Source organism: Capricornis sumatraensis, chromosome 7 (assembly GCF_032405125.1).
Source record: "Capricornis sumatraensis isolate serow.1 chromosome 7, serow.2, whole genome shotgun sequence".
Classification (NCBI taxonomy): Eukaryota; Metazoa; Chordata; class Mammalia; order Artiodactyla; family Bovidae; genus Capricornis; species Capricornis sumatraensis.
This window is the reverse complement of record NC_091075.1, coordinates 93005466-93022699: the sequence shown is the minus strand read 5'-3', so window position 1 is coordinate 93022699 and position 17234 is coordinate 93005466.

Sequence of the window (17234 nt, the reverse complement as noted above, 5' to 3'; positions counted from 1 at the left end):
CTTTTACTCTCCAGAAATCCCCTCCAAGCCCCTCCATGTTCCCTGATACCTTGTGTTTTCCTGCCTCTTCCTTTTGTTCTGCATGTCCCACTAGCTGGACTGCCCAACCCCATTGATCCAAATCCTAACTCCTACCTGATCTCGAAGGTCAAACTTAAAAGTCTGCTGTGTGGCATGCTTGGCTTTTCAGCAGCAAGCAGGAAAATCCAGAATCAGCAGTGGGTTGACAGGTGGTCTAGACAGCACATCTGGGAGGTCATCCAAGGCAGGGATCGCATTCCCAATCTACATGGCCAGGGAACAGGGAGCCAGGGGACAAGGGGTTCAGTGACTTGGGCGAAGGAGTCTGAGCAAGTCCTAGACACAGGACACAGAAGATTGGAATGAAGCTTGATAGTAGTTCCAAGACAACCGCTTTTAAAAATAAAACAGGATTCTCTAGTTTTTGAAGGGAAAGAAAAAAGGAAGGGCAACTTTCTGTCCTAGGTATGTCTCAAAGGCATACTGCAGTTTAGAGAGATCAGATAGCATATTCATGTCATACAGCTAATGAAATGCAGGGCTAGAGTTTAGATTTTCTGTTCCTTGGAGCTTGAGCTTCAGCATCAGTCCTTCCAGTGAATATTCAGGGTTGATTTCCTTGAGGATTGACTGGTTTGATCTCTTTGCTGTCCAAGGGACTCCTCAAGAATCTTCTCCAGAACCACAATTTGAAAGCCTCAGTCCTTGGGTGCTCAACCTTCTTTATGGTCCAACTCTCAAATCCATACCTGACAACTGGAAAAACCATAGCTTTGACTATATGGATCTTTGCTGGCAAAGTGATATTTACACTGTCTAGATTTGTCGTAACTGTCCTTCTAAGGAGCAAGTGTCTTTAAATTTCATGGTTGCAGTCACTGTCCTCAGTGATTTTTGGAGCTCAAGAAAATAAAATCTGTCACTGCTTCCACTTTTTCTGCTTCTATTTGCTGTGAAGTGATAGGACCAGGTGCCATGATCTTAGGTTGTTTTTTTTCTTGGCTGTGCTGGTTCTTCATTGCTGTGCAGGCTTTTCTCTAGTTGCAGCGAGCGGGGACTGCTCTCTAGTTGTGGTGCGCCAGCTTCTCATTGCTGGAGAAGGAAATGGCAACCCACTCCAGTGTTCTTACCTGGAGAATCCCAGGGACGGGGGAGCCCGGTGGGCTGCCATCTCTGGGGTCACACAGATTCGGACATGACTGAAGTGACTTAGCCGCAGCAGCAGCTTCTCACAGCAGTGGCTTCTGTTGCTGTGGAGCCCAGGCTGTAGCGCATGCAGGCTTCAGCAGTTGTGGTTCCCAGGCTCTAGAGCACAGGCTCAGTAACTGTGGCACACGGGCTTAGTTCCTCCGTGGCATGTGGAATCTTTCTAGATCAGAGACTGAACCCGTGCCTCCTGCATTGGCAGGCAGATACTTTACCCGAGCCTCAGAGAAGCCCTTAAGTTTTCTGAATGTTGAGTTTCAAGCCAGCATTTTCCCTCTTCTCTTTCACCCTCATCCAGAGGCTCCTTAGTTCCTCTTAGGGAGGCTCTGAAAGCAGGGGTGGGGGATGTGCGTCTTGGGCTGTGCTCTGTTTGCCAGAATATCACAGAGCCACTCGGATGTGAGGTCAGTGTCTTGGTTTGAGACCAACCAGAACAGAAATATTAAAAATGAAGGCTCTGCAACGTCTAAATATATGCAACAAACATCAGTTCAGTTCACTCGCTCAGTTGTGTCCAACTCTTTGCGACCCCATGAATTGCAGCATGCCAGGCCTCCCTGTCCATCATCAACTCCCGGAGTTCACTCAAACTCACGTCCATCGAGTCAGTGATGCCATCCAGCCATCTCATCCTCTATCGTCCCCTTCTCCTCCTGCCCCCAATCCCTCCCAGCATCAGAGTCTTTTCCAATGAGTCAACTCTTTGCATGAGGTGGCCAAAGTACTGGAGTTGCAGCTTTAGCATCAGTCCTTCCAAAGAACACCCAGGTAACCAATGAATATGCTTCCTTCACTAGATAATGCTTTCCGGTACCCATAAAATGAGCAATGATGTTTAGTCCTCAGACCAGAAATCTCCAAAAATGATATGAAATATGTATCCCTAAGCCAACTGGCAGAAACCAGTCACTTCTATGGGTTTCTTTGACTAAATGTTATTATAGCTTCTTCTGTGATTCCTTTTTAAGACACCACGTTTTATAGCAAAGGTCATCAGACCCCTTCCTAGTCCAAGAGAAAGAAAAAGAACTGCTTTTAAATATTTAAAATCTCTATATTTTCTCAGTTTGTGCAGAAAAATAGGGAAGAAATGCAGAGGTTTTTCATGGAAATTAAGCCCAGCTTTTCTTAGACCTCTGTGTTGTCATCTTTGCCCATCATAGAAGTAGGTTCTGGGATGAAAGTATTTGTGCAATTACTTTTTCTGGGATTTATATACAGTGGAAAAGCTTAAACGTAAAATTTCTTTAAATGCTATTTGCCCTGCCCCCCTCCTTTTTGAGATATTGGGTTCAGCCTTGAAGCTGATGTTGTGGTAACACCAAACTACCTCTTCTTGCCAATACATGTCACGATTGCTCCAGCTTTGTACTTGCTCTTCCTTCTGCCTGGGACAGCTGTTGTCAACCATTGCACTTCCTTCCCTGGCTCATTCTTTTGTTGTTGTTGTTTAGTTGCTAAGTTGTGTCTGACTCTGTAGCCTTCCAGGCTCCTCTGTCCGTGGTGTTTCCCAGGCAAGAATACTGGTTTGGGTAGCCATTTCCTTCTCCAGGGGGTCTTCTGACCCAGGGATCAAACCCACATCTCTGTTGCAGGCTGATTCTTTACCACTGAGCTACCTGGGAAGCATGGCTCATTCTTATGTCAAGATTCAGCTCAGGTGTCATCTCCAGGAATTCTGAGCCTCCAGGTTGATGTCATTGCCCGTTCTGTTTGTTCTCACCGCGCCCTGAGCAAACCTCCATCTTAAACCTTAGTATAGACACTCCTTGAAAGCAAACTATTAATAAAAATGATGGCGTATATAATGTCCTTTTATTTTTCTTTTAAAAACCATAATATCGGCCAATTTCCAAGCTTTAGGTTTATTTAAATCCTTAATGGAAAGCATGTGGCTTTGTGAAATGCACAGTATCATTATTATTTTGTCTACTATTAAACAGAAATGATCTAGATGAAGATTCTAAGTCCTTAAGTACACCATGATGCTGAGCAAATATGGGCTGGTGTACACATTGTGAAAAATTGCCTCCTCTGCTTTTGTTTTGTGTGTCTTTTGTGTGTTCCTTCCTTTACTAACCGCTTATGGTCTCTGTTGAGGCTTCCCTGGTGGCTCAGATGGTAAAGAATCTGCCTGCAATGCAGGAGATCCAGGTTCAATCCCTGGGTCGGGAAGATCCCCTGGAGAAGGGAATGGCTACCCACTCCAGTATCCTTGCCTGGGGAATTCCATGGACAGGGGAGCCTGGCAGGGTCTCAAAGAGTCGGACATGACTGAGTGACTGATACTTTCACTTTTCACTACTGTCTCTGTTCAACTAGATTTTCTTTCTTCTGATTTCTAAAAAGTAGTTCCTTGCTTATGCTCTTTACTGCCACTTTAAGGATTTTTGTTTCCAAGATTACCCCAAAGGAAACAATCTCCACTTTGACAACCATATATGAAAACCATGTACCTGCCACTCAGTGAAGGCTGATATCCAGGCTATGAGCATTTGGCCTAACAGTAATCATAATAATTTATATCTGTACCAGCAGGTCTATGAGATAGGAATTGCAATTGTGCCTTTTTACAGATTCAGAGAACTTAATAACTTTTCCAGCATCATGCAAGTTATAAATGCAGAGCTGGGTTTAAGAACAAAACTCCACCAGATTCCAGAACTTATGTTTTAAAATTTTTAACTGTTTTTGCAATAGAATAAGGATAGATTAATAGAGAGTTGCAAAGAAATGTGTGGGGAGGTCCTGTGCAACCCTCACCCCATCTCCCCCAATTTGACATCCTGTATCACTGTCAGTTCAGTTCAGTTCAGTCACTAAGTTGTATCTGACTCTTTGCGACCCCATGAATCTCAGCACGCCAGGCCTCCCTGTCCATCGCCAACTCCCAGAGTTCACTCAAACTCACGTCCATCGAGTCAGTGATGCCATCCAGCCATCTCATCCTCGGTTGTCCCCTTCTCCTCCTGCCCCCAATCCCTCCCAGCATCAGAGTTTTTTCCAATGAGTCAACTTTTCGCACGAGGTGGCCAAAGTACTGGAGTTTCAGCTTTAGCATCATTCCTTCCAAAGAAATCCCAGGGCTGATCTCCTTCAGAATGGACTGGTTGGATCTCCTTGCAGTCCAAGGGACTCTCAAGAGTCTTCTCCAACACCACAGTTCAAAAGCATCAATTCTTCAGTGCTAAGCCTTCTTCACAGTCCAGCTTTCACATCCATACATGACCGCAGGAAAAACCATAGCCTTGACTAGACGGACCTTAGTCAGCAAAGTAACGTCTCTGCTTTTGAATATACTATCTAGGTTGGTCATAACTTTTCTTCCAAAGAGCAAGTGTCTTTTAATTTCATGGCTTCATAGTCTTGACTAGACGGACCTTTGTTGGCAAAGTAATGTCTCTGCTTTTCAATATGCTATCTAGGTTGGTCATACTTTCCTTCCAAGGAATAAGCGTCTTTTAATTTCATGGCTGCAGTCACCATCTTCAGTGATTTTGGAGCCCCCCAAAATAAAGTCTGACACTGTTTCCACTGTTTGCCCTTCTATTTCCCATGAAGTGATGGGACCGGATGCCATGATCTTCATTTTCTGAATGTTGAGCTTTAAGCCAACTTTTTCACTCTCCTCTTTCACTTTCATCAAGAGGCTTTTTAGTTCCTCTTCACACTGTTCAGTTCAGTTCAGTCGCTCAGTTGTGTCCGACTCTTTGCAACCCCATGAATCGCAGCACACCAGGCCTCCCTGTCCATCACCAACTCCCAGAGTTCACTCAGACTTGCGTCCATCGAGTCAGTGATACCATCCAGCCATCTCATCCTCTGTCGTCCCGTTCTCTTCCTACCCCCAATCCCTCCCAGCATCAGAGTCTTTTCCAGTGAGTCAACTCTTTGCATGAGGTGGCCAAAGTACTGGAGTTTCAGCTTCAGCATCATTCCCTCCAATGATGTCAACATCAAAACCAGGAGATAATTCAACACCCCTTGGTGTGGTATCCCCCAGTTTGACATCCTGTATCACTGTAGTCAACATCAAAACCAGGAGATAGTTCAACACCTCTTAGTGTGGTATCCCCCAATTTGACATCCTGTATCACTAGTCAACATCAAAAGCAGGAAATAGTTTAGCATCCCTTCATGTGGTAAGCCAAAGTCACTGATTAGCATAGAATTTTAGTTAAATATGGCTTTTGAATGAGAATAGCTTCTTTATATTGTAAAGCCTTCTTTTAAATAAACAACTCATTATTACCATGATACACACTGAAGAAGAATGTGGTTTAGATCATTAGTTCTTAACCTTTTAGGTTAGATATATTTTAGAAGGCAATGCAACGTGGACCTTCTGGGCAAAAAAAGATGCATGCATGCATATGTACAAAATCATGGTTTCCTAAACATCCTCTATCTCCACCCCTCAAAATGTGCTGAGACTTAGATTAAAAACTTCTGGTTTACAAGCAGCATTTAAGGAAGTCACATTTACTTAATCTGAAACAGTCCTTCTTAGTGCTTTTTTATCTTTTCCCAACTCTGCTTATAGAGAAGCCTCCAAACTCTCTTATTACTCTTTTGTTGACATTTAAAGGGCTGAAAGTTCCTTGGGTTTCCTACAACTCTTCGTGGCTTAGGGAAAAACTGTTTGCAACATTATTGCTCTTGTGAACACACTTTATCTGGGTCTGCTTTCGTGTGCATAGAAGTCATTTGGTCAATAACTGTTAAGTTGTCTTTCCCTTTTCACAACTTGGGTAATCTAGGGTCCTGGCTCTGGAGTTAGGGATCAGGCCTGGGATCTCTGAAGCCCGGCTATATATGAAAATGCCATTGAGAGCTTCTGTCAGTTTTGAGCCAGCTATCAGGACCCTGGAAATGTATTTCCACAGCCAGGGCTCGCCCAAGAGAGTTCGAGTTAACAAGTCACATGTCAGAGCCGCAACCTGGCAGGAGGAGGGTAGATATATATCTATATATATAAAGTCAGGCTGATGGTCTGGCCAGAAGGGTAGGACAAATCTTGATTATGAAGAAGATTCTTGCCTTAATCATAAACCTCTTATATGCTTCCTGCTGAGGTAAAGCTCAGAGGCGTGTTCTGCTGCCGGAAGCCAGAGTTCAGTGAGCCAAGAACCCACAAGGAAGTGGTCACACCTGGAAATGTGTGGGTGAAATTAAGGGCTGATGCTGACACTTTGCATGAGGAATTGGCTGTATTTTGCGCTCAATTGGCTAAGGCAGAAGAAAGCCAAAATACTTTTACTGTGTATCAGCTACCTGATTTTTTATGATGATCTTTTTCCAGTCAGAAGAAGTTTCATAGCAGCTCTATCACTTTTTTTTGAAGTTTGCTGTCTGCTGATGAATGCATTTTATTTTGCATACAGTTGGCTTTTTACTGCCCTGAATAATTCTGTAGCCTGGTTGCTGAAAGAGACTAGTTGAATAAATTGCTTTCAAAGGTATGGTATCCATTTCCTCCTCCTGAATTTGTCTACTTAAGACGAAGTTTTTTACCGTGGTTTCTTTGTACTGTCAAACCAAGTATTTGACCCAAGAGGAGAATGAAGATTGGAAGAAGGGAGGGTGGTCCTGGGCTAGTGTCTGTTTCTAACTTTGTCAAGTGCTGTGTTGGGGTCCCCTGTTGTTGAAGGTCTGCCTCAGTTTTATAACAGGAATCAGACTCTTATATCTACCATGCCAGACACTGTGCTAAACACTATAAATGATCCTCCCAACAACCCTAAAGTTGGCTCTTTTCTCTTGGCCGTGCTATGTGGCATTCAGTATCTTAGTTCCCTGACCAGGGATTGAACCCATGCTTCCAGCAGTGGAAGCACAGATCTTGACCCCTGGCCCACCAGGGAAGTCTCCTAAAGTTGGCTGTTTATCCATGAGGAAAGTAAAGGTCAAAGAAATAAACTAACCTGACCAGTGTCACAAAACTAGTGAGTGAAGAAAAAGGGATTTGATCCCATGTGTTTCATCCTTCTGTATTTAAGGGGAGGATTTGGCCCTCAGCTCTGGCTTCTCATGCTACAACCTCTCTCTTCCCCTCATCCCTCCATGAGGAAATCTGGCTCAGGGATAGGAGTTAACACTTAATCCGTTGAAGACTGATTAATGACCCCAGAATGCCTTTTCACAGAAGCAGATATGCCTTTCCAATAAACAGAATATCCACTGGCCAGGGACCCTCCTCTGGGTCAGAGTGCTTAGTGAGAACTGCTGCTGCTACTGCTGCTAAGTCGCTTCAGTCGTGTCCGACTCTGTGCGACCCCATAGAGAGCAGCCCACCAGGCTCCCCCGTCCCTAGGATCCTCCAGGCAAAAATACTGGAGTGGGTTGCCATTTCCTTCTCCAATGCATGAAAGTGGAAAGTGAAAGTGAAGCTGCTCAGTCGTGTCCAACTCTTTGCAACCCCATGAACTATACAGTCCATGGAATTCTCCAGGCCAGAATACTGGAGTGGGTAGCCTTTCCCTTCTTCAGGGGATCTTCCCAGGGATCGAGCCCAGGTCTCCCACATTGCAGGCAGATTCTTTACCAGCTGAGCCACAAGGAAAGCCTGGATACCTTTAAGGTATCTCATATCCAGGCTGTAGTGTTAGTTGCTCAGTTGTGTCCGACGCTTTGCGACCCCACAGATTGTAGCCCACTAGTCTCCTCTGTCCATGGAATTCTCCAGGCAAGAATATTGGAGTGGGAAGCCATTCCCTTCTCCAGGGGATCTTCGCAACCCAGGGATCGAACCCAGGTCTCCTATATTGCAGGCGGATTCTTTACTGTCTGAGCCAAAGGCCTGAAGAATTAAACACAGCCTGTAGCCCTGAGATGGCTATAGGCCATGTAGCCATCTGCCAAATATAGTCTACCCTGAACAGTGCAAGATAAACACTGATGAAGCTTCTTTCCAAAGTCATTTTCTGGACTCCAGGCAACTCAGGGCAGATGACTCTTATTTATGTTATCTTTAGTTGTTCGGATTATTCTATCTCTTAGATCACTTAGCCTGAGGTGATTTTAGCTGTCATCATAACTTTCTGAGCATTGGATAGAATTCATTAGAATTTACAAACCATTATTCAGGGTGGCTTACTTTTGTAATCCCAAGCCTATTTCTTGATTTATGGTGAGATTATTGTCTCTAAATTCTGAAGAAGTTATCTCAAGAGTTTGCAACCTTTATTCTGTCAAGCTTGGTAGCTTTTAGAATCTCCTCTACTTGAAGACTTTAGTGATCTAAACCAGCTACATGGCTGAAAATCCACCATCTAGAGCAGTCATTTATTTACATTTTATACTGAACAGCAAATGGGCAGGCTGCACAAGTTTTTAATGCACTTTATGGATGTGTGACACTTTCACATACAATGCCTGAATCGAGAGGAAGAACATCTCTTCAGTCCTAGCCTGTCCCAGTCTCACAAAGATAATGGATGGAAAGATTTCAGGAGAAATGAACATTTTGTTCTTTGTTCAGGCCATAATAGTCTTTTTCCTTTTCTGCCTTAAAAGGAATGAGGTTTATCTTACTCACCAAAGTAGGTTTCTCTTTGCATCAAAAAGCTTTGTAAAGGAGCCAGCTGCACCAAGAGAGTCCTGAAATTCTTGAGAAACCAGTTTTCAATTAGGAAGGCTTGATCCAAGGCTAAGGGGGTTCATCATTTAGTGGCACTAAATTAGCCATGGGGGACTCTGGGGTCTCTTTCTAAATTGGCCACTTTTAGCCTTGTGCAGCCTGCCTGCTTTGTGAATTGCTTGTGAAACTGCAATGAGGTAATGTTTTGAAAGTGTTTTGAAAACCATAAAATGCTATATACAACTCTAAGTTGTTCCTTCAGAGCAAAGCAATGAGCAGTGAAAAAGGAATCAGCTGAAAGCAACTGGTGCATTTACTTTTTCATGAACCAGACACGAAGTGCTGATGTTTACACTCCAGTACTCTTGCCTGGAAAATCCCATGGACGGAGGAGCCTGGTAGGCTGCAGTCTGTGGGGTCGCGGAGTCGGACACGACTGAGTGACTTCACTTTCACTTTTCATTTTCACACATTGGAGAAGGAAATGGCAGCCCACTCTAGTGTTCTTGCCTGGAGAATCCCAAGGACAGTGGAGCCTGGTGGGCTGCCGTCTATGGGGTCGCACAGAGTTGGACACGACTGAAGCGACTTAGCAGCAGCAGCAGCAGCAGCAGGCATGGTATAAATGTTTTGCTTTTATTAACAGATCTAATCTTTATAGTGTTGTAATAAGGTGGAGACCATTGCTGTTGTTTAGTTGCTAAGTCATGTCTGACTCTTTTGTGACCCCATGGCCTGTAGCCCACCAGGCTCCCATGTCCGTGGGATTTTCCAGGCAAGAATACTGGAGCGGGTTGCCATTTCCTTCTCCAGGGGGTCTTCCTGACCCAGGAATTGAATCTGTGTCTCCTGCTTTGGCAGGTGGATTCTTTACCACTGAGCCACGAGGGAAGACCATAAGGTAGATATTTATGGCCCATTTTACAGATGAGAAACACTGAAGCACAGAAAAGTTAAGCATCCTGTCCAAGGTCATATGGAGGAAATATACTCAGGTCATACATTTACTAAGTGATGAGATGAAGCTGGGATGCAAATCCTGGCAGCCTGGCTCCAGAGCCCAGACTATACTGCTGGCAGTCTAATCCTTCCTTACTAACTGAATTGGTAGCAGGTCCAAGACATTTGTTATGTATGTCTCAAAAGGTTAAATGTTATGTAAATCTTGAAAGGTTAAATTTGTGATGAGTAAAGACACTAAGAAAAATGAGAATCCTTTAAGGATTTGGATTTGATTCTCTTCTAATGCCTAGTCTTCATAGTTTTGGGTCCTATCTTACTTATACAGAATAAGTGTGTTCCTTAAACATGCTTGTAAAGTCATCTCTTAAACACCCACTTCATCAGCAAAATTGTGGTAATGGAATTGTTTGATCTTCAAAGACCAATAAGATTGAAATGAGAGGGTATAAGGAAAAACTTTATAAAGTAAAATGTCAGTGAAGTATTTTATGCTGAAGTCTATAATAAAAATCAGCATCAGTTAATATAATTCTAATAATTTTACTCTTCTAAAAAATTCACCTGCTGATGGTGATTGGCTCTTTTTTCCTTTTTTTTTTCTGTAAAAAAAACAAAAACAAAAAACCCCAAACTGGCCGCACTTGCCCTCTGCAATGGCCCACACTCCATCTGTGGACTGCGCTTCTCTCAATCTGAATAAATCCATTTCTTACCTAAAAAACAAAAACAAAAACAAAAACAACCAAAAGTATCAACTATATTTTTTAACCTAAGATTGATTCATAAACATGTTTGGATTTCATACTAAAATATAAATATATAACTTAAAAATATATTCTTAAATATTTAAATCTATAGCTTTTGATGTATATGTGTCAAGGATATGTGTCATAGTTAACCATTCACTATTATCAGATATTTAAGATGCCTCCAGTTTTTAAATGATAATAAATAATATCACAATGAATTTCTTGGTGCATATCTTCAGAGGAATAAATACCCAGAATTAGAATTATTGACCCAAAAAGTATAGACATCTGAAAGCTTTTGGTATGTCTTGTTAAACTTTTTTTAGAAGGATGAATTAATATTTACTTGTGACAAAAATGTACAGGGTATATATTTTTTGAAAATTGGACGTTTTCGTTTAAAAATATTTGCCAGTTTATGGTTTGCATTGTTTCCATTTAACAGCTCTTCATATATGTTTGATGCTAAGTCCTTTTTTTTCTATAAATGGGACATACTTTGCATGTCTATTGGTTAGGTTTTCATACTGATTGCTTATGAAGTTTATTAGTCCTTTTGATTCACATTTGTAGCAGAAATGTGTTATTACGTAGCTTATATTTATTTTGATTCCATCCTCATAATTTTCTTTGTAATTTAGCTTAAAGTCTCTAAGCTTAGGATGTCATTTCTCACCTATGGAACCATTGAAAAGAATTAAGTACTAATAATATAAAGTGCAATGGCACCCCACTCCAGTACTCTCGCCTGGAAAATCCCATGGATGGAGGAGCCTGGTGGGCTCCAGTCCATGGGGTCGCTAAGAGTCAGACACGACTGAGTGACTTCACTTTCACTTTTCACTTTCATGCATTGGAGAAGGAAATGGCAACTCATTCCAGTGTTCTTGCCTGGAGAATCCCAAGGATGGGGGAGCCTGGTGGGCTGCCGTCCATGGGGTCGCACAGAGTTGGACACGACTGAAGCGATTTAGTAGCAGCAGCAGCAGCAGCAATATAAAGTGCAGAGAAGGCAATGGCACCCCACTCCAGTACTCTTGCCTGGAAAATCCCATGGACGGAGGAGCCTGGAAGGCTGCAGTTCATGGGGTCGCTGAGGGTCAGACACGACTGAGCAACTCACTTTCACTTTTCACTTTCATGCTTTGGAGAAGGAAATGGCAACCCACTCCAGTGTTCTTGCCTGGAGAATCCCAGGGACGGGGGAGCCTGTTGGGCTGCCGTCTATGGGGTCACATAGAGTCGGACACGACTGAAGCGACTTAGCAGTAGTAGCAGCAATATAAAGTGATGTCCAGTTACACTGTTAAGAAAAAAAGAGAATGTCTTGCAAAACAATGTTAATTATGATCCCATCCCTCTCCCTCTTTCTGTCCCCCCATCCCTCTCTCCCTCCATATACATACACATACACGTTTATTTATTTATGAATTTATTTTGAATGTCTCCTTTGTGGCACAGATATAGCATTGGTCAAAGCAGACAAAATCTGAGTCCTTATGGAACTTGGTTTATTGGAGAGGCCATACACCAAAGGATTGGGAATTCCCTGGTGGTCCAGTGGTTATGAGTCTGCACTGTCACTGCTAAGTACCTGGATTTGTTCCCTGGTCGGGGAACTAAGATCCCACAAGCCACGGGAGAAAAAAAAAAAAATCACCAAAAATAAATAGAATGTTAGATTGTGGTAAGTGCTATTAACAGAAGTTCAGTTCAGTTCAGTTCAGTCACTCAGTTGTGTCCGACTCTTTGCGACCCCATGAATCTCAGCAGAAGTAGAGCAGGGCAGAGAGATGGAGAGTGACGGGGGCTCCTTTAGATTCAGTGGTCAGAGATCTTTCTAACGTGGCATTAAGATCAGAATGTATTGAATGAAGTAGCTAGTATAATATTGTATATACCCATATGGATAGAAGAAACCCAAAGTTCTGTGTTCCCCTTCTCACTGAATATTAATGGTGGTTCTTTTGTCACTCAGACAAATCCAGCAAAGGAATCTATCCTAAACTTTTCCCTTACCTCGCATACCTAGTTAATCATCACATCTTTGCCACTTATATATTTCTAAATTTCTTTTCTACTTGCCATTGTCTTCTCTTAGGCCTTTGCCACTTTTTGTTTTCTTTCACTTTTTGAAAAGATATAGTGGTTTATTTTTATGCACCAAATAGTGTGTAATTAAAATCTGTAATACACTTGAACTAACTTGGTGTGGCTTCCACTGGTCAAGGGGGGGTAATGTGAGCATGAAAATAAACATTAATAGTAATGGATTATCAAATAGGAATCTGGGAGTTCACACTGATATAAACAAAAGAATTTTTAAAAATGAGAAAGAAGAAAAGGTCTTACCTATAGTAGAAATGCAGCTGATCAATGTGGAAAGAATGATAGAATTAGAAAAATCATAACTAGGTAGCCACTATTAAAACAGCTGACTCGGCCAAGAGTCGTCAATGGCTGCTAAAACTGGGTGAAAGTATGATGATAAATGGGATATATATATAATCTCAAAGTAGTCGCCTACACAAGGTACTTACTGATTATAAAGGGAAAAATAGTAACTTATAGTGGAGTATTCCTTCAGACACTGCATTAACCAAGCAAAGCAAACATCACTGGTAATAGGACACCTGGACATCATGTGCCTCCATCATGCACTGAGGACAGAACAGTACTTCTCTGGTATTTTTGCCAAAAATGCGTAACCTAGATCTAAATACCACGAAACAACATAGGTTACCAAATGCATGGGCATTCTTCAAAATAATTGTCCTGCACTCTTTAAAAGTATTAAGGACTTGGTATTTCCCTGGTGGTCCAGTGGCTAAGACCCTGTACTTCTAATGCAGGGGGCCTAGGTTTGATCACTGGGTGGGGAACTAGATCCCACATGCTTCAACTAGGACTCGGTACAACCAAATAAATAAATATTTTTAAAAAATAATAAAAATAACAAGGTCATGAAAGAAGACTGAGAAACTACTTTAGACTACAAAAGACTAAGGTGACAGATGATAATTAGATTCATTTGTAATCCTAAATTGTATCCTGGTTAGAAAACAATTTTCCCTTTTGATATTAGTCAGACAGTTGATGAAATCTGAATGTCTAAACCCACTCCAGTATTCTTGCCTGGAGAATCCCATGGACGGAGGAGCCTGGTGGGCTACAGTCCACGGGGGTCGCGAAGAGTCGAACACGACTGAGCGACTTCACTTCACTTCACTGGTGGCTCAGATGGTAAAGAATCTACCTGCAATGTAGGAGACTCATGTTTGATCCCTGGGTTGGGAAGATCCCCTGGAGAAGGAAACGGCAACCCACTCCAGTATTCTTGCCTGGAGAATCCCATGGACAGAGGAGACTGACAGGCTACAGACGGTGGGGTCGCAAAGAGTCAGACATGACTAAGCGACTATCACTCATTCACTCAGATTATAGTAGTGTATAAATGTTAATTCCTGATTTTGATAACTATTGTGGGTATAGAAGGAAAAGCCCTAGTCTTTTAAGAAATAATACTAAAGTGTTTAGGGTAAAGCATGTCCAAAGAAAATTTCAACTAGAACCTCTTTTAGATGCTTTTTCATGGATGGAGGTCATATGACAATCTATCAATTGTCTGATGGAGTATCCATAATAACCACTTGCAGGTTTCTTTGATACTCCTGGACTTGTTCGTTCAGGAGCCATCACTGAGTGCCAGTGTGTAAGCACAGTACTGTGTATGCACGGGATGAGGCAGGAACAATTGAAACGTGTCCTCAGGGAGTTGACAACCTATAGGAGACAAGCCAAAGAAAATTAATGAGAATGAGAAAGCAAATGTAGTAAATACTAACATTTGAGGAATGTAGGTGACGGGTATCCATTTATTATTTTTGCAAATTTTCAGATCTATGAAATTATTGCAAAATAAAAAGTAAAAAAGGTAAAAACTATTAGAAAGATGATAATAAAAGACAGTAAAAAGATTTCAACTGCAAAGGAAAATAACAAATTCTACAAAGCACGGAAATGTACACACCATACTCACAGACTACGAGCACTAAAGCAAGTAAAAATAAAGTGTTTAAAAATCCAAACCGCTTAGACAATCTCAACTCTCTCTAAACCATAACTGAATCAAAGAAGAGATACTATATACTTCCAAACAATTTAGAATACGTGTTAGTTGCTCAGTTGTGTCCGACTCTTTGCGACTCGATGGACTGCAGTCCACTAGGCTCCTCTGTCCATGGGGTTTCCCAGGCAAGAATACTGGAGTGGGTTGCCATTCCCTTCTCCAGGGGATCTTCCTGACCCAGGGATCGAACCCAGGTCTCCTGCACTGCAAGCAGATTCTTTATCAACTGAGCCACCAGGGAAGCTCATTTAGAATATATTTATATATTTAGAATAGAAATATATATTTCTGTATTTAGAATATAATAGTAATGAATAAAACCTCTGGGATGTTGCCTAAATTATAGGCAAGGGAAAAATCTGCAGTCTAAAAACTATTATTATTCATCAAGAAAGAATAAAAATCATAAGCGGTTTTAGAAATTAGGGCAAAAGTATAAAAACTACTAGAAGTCCAAGAGGAACACTGTGGTGCTCTCCCTTCTCTGCTCTCACAAGGCTTTGTCAGCTACTTTATGGAGCAATTTAGGGAGCACTTTCAGTGGGCCAGTACCGAGTGCTGGACTGGAGAAGCAAACAGGAGTATCTCTTTGTGGAACTTTCAAGGTTTGTGTGTAAGAGAGGGAAAATATCAGATAATAAATTATAAATCCAAAAATTCAATGAAGGTTAGGAAGGTGAAGTACACAGTGCTATTCAATATCCCTGGTGTAGTGTCACTTAACAGGACTGTCTGTTGGCACTGCCTCCTTCCCTCCTGTTTTTCTCTAACTCTCCCTCTCCCTCTTTTCCTGTCTCTCCCTGTCTTTTTGTTTTCTCTTTTCTCCTCTCGCTTTCTCTCTCCCCTGCCTCCCAACTTCCTGAAGACAATATGCTTATTTTTGCCTCATCTTGAGCCTAGTTCTTTGCTTGATAGCAGTCAGTAGTGGCCACTGAATGAACGTATTGAGAAATTAATGAATGAACCCTATAGGCTATTACTGAGTGGACACTGCCAGACAATGTGTAGGTTACCATTTGGTAAACTATTTATAAAAAAACAACCTAGAAGAGAACATAGGAAATATATACTATAGAGTACAAAATAGCCACAAAATACTGCTTAGACAAGCTAGTGGACTGTTTAAGCAGTATAGGGTTAATTGAAATTCTATGAAGGGTAGTTTGTGTAAGGGAAAATCATGCCTAGTTTATTTTTTAGAATGCCTGAATGAAGTATTTCAGTGTACTCTGGGAAATCAGTACATGCAGTTTATTTTGATTTTTCACAGAATTTTGATGAAGGTTCACATTCAAGACCCACACAGGGGTGGGAACGTGAAGTGTCAAAGGAAGGACTGAGGTGTATGAGAGAAAAAGTAGTAAGAAAAGACGTGGAAGTAATAAGTGAGGACTAAATTAGGGACACCTTGCATGGTAAGGACTTGGGATTTTATTGTGCTGCCTTTGGAGAGTTTTGCAAATGTTATCTGATTTATAGCTGTAAAGGATCTGGTTGCTGTGAGGCTAAACCATAGTTAAATAAGAGCAGTACATAAGACTAAATAAAAGGTTGCTGCAGTAGCTGACGGTGGTATAAACTACAATAATAGCAGTAATAGTAGTTAAGGTGAAGGTGAAGGTGCAGCCACTCAGTCGTGTCCAACTCTTTGCGACCCCGTGGACTGTAGCCTACCAGGCTCCTCCGTCCAGGGGATTCTCCAGGCAAGAATACTGGAGTAGGTTGCCATTTCCTTCTCCAGAGGATCTTCCCGACCCAGGGATCAAACCCAGGTCTCCTGCATTGGCGGTAGACGCTTTAACCTCTGAGCCACCAGGGAAGAAGGCAGAGGGAACAGAAGTTTACTGTGATTTGCTGTGTGGTGTAAGAAAAACAGAATCAAGAGTGACTTAGAAGTTTTTGACTTGAGCCATTGAATGAATACATTTATATTGTCTCCTTGCCATATTGCCTGAAGAGGAGTGAGTATTTCATGGAGGTTGTTCCTGTAGGACAGGGAGATTACTTAGGAGGTTGTTGCAATTGTTCTGGAAAGATGAAAGGGGCCTGAATCCAGGTATCAGCTCTAAGTACGGAGAGATATTCAAAGGTCACATTCTTGAGAGACATTTAGGAAGTAAAAATAACGATTTAGGAAAGCAGTTTCAGGTATTTCAATAAAAATTCAAGATAACGGAATTTTTCCCAATAACTCCACCTACTGATACACTAAACCTTTGAGCAAGGTTTGTCTGAGGCCTGTTTTTACACAGCCCAAAAGCTCAGAATGGGTTTCCCAGGTGGTACAGTGGTAAAGAACCCACTTGCCAATGCAGGAGACTCAGGTTCGACCCCTGGGTTGGGAAGATCTCCTAGAGTATGAAATAGCGACCCACTCCAGTAATCTTGCCTGGAAAATTCTATGGACAGAGAAGCATTGAGGGCTACAGTCAATGGGGATTGCAAAGAGTCAGACATGACTGAGCACACATGGACAGAGCTAAGAATATTTTTTTTTTTAACATTTTCAAAGTATTTTAAAATGCAGATGAGCTTGGATATGTAACAGAGAACATTTATGGCTTCCAAACCAAAACATTTACTGTCT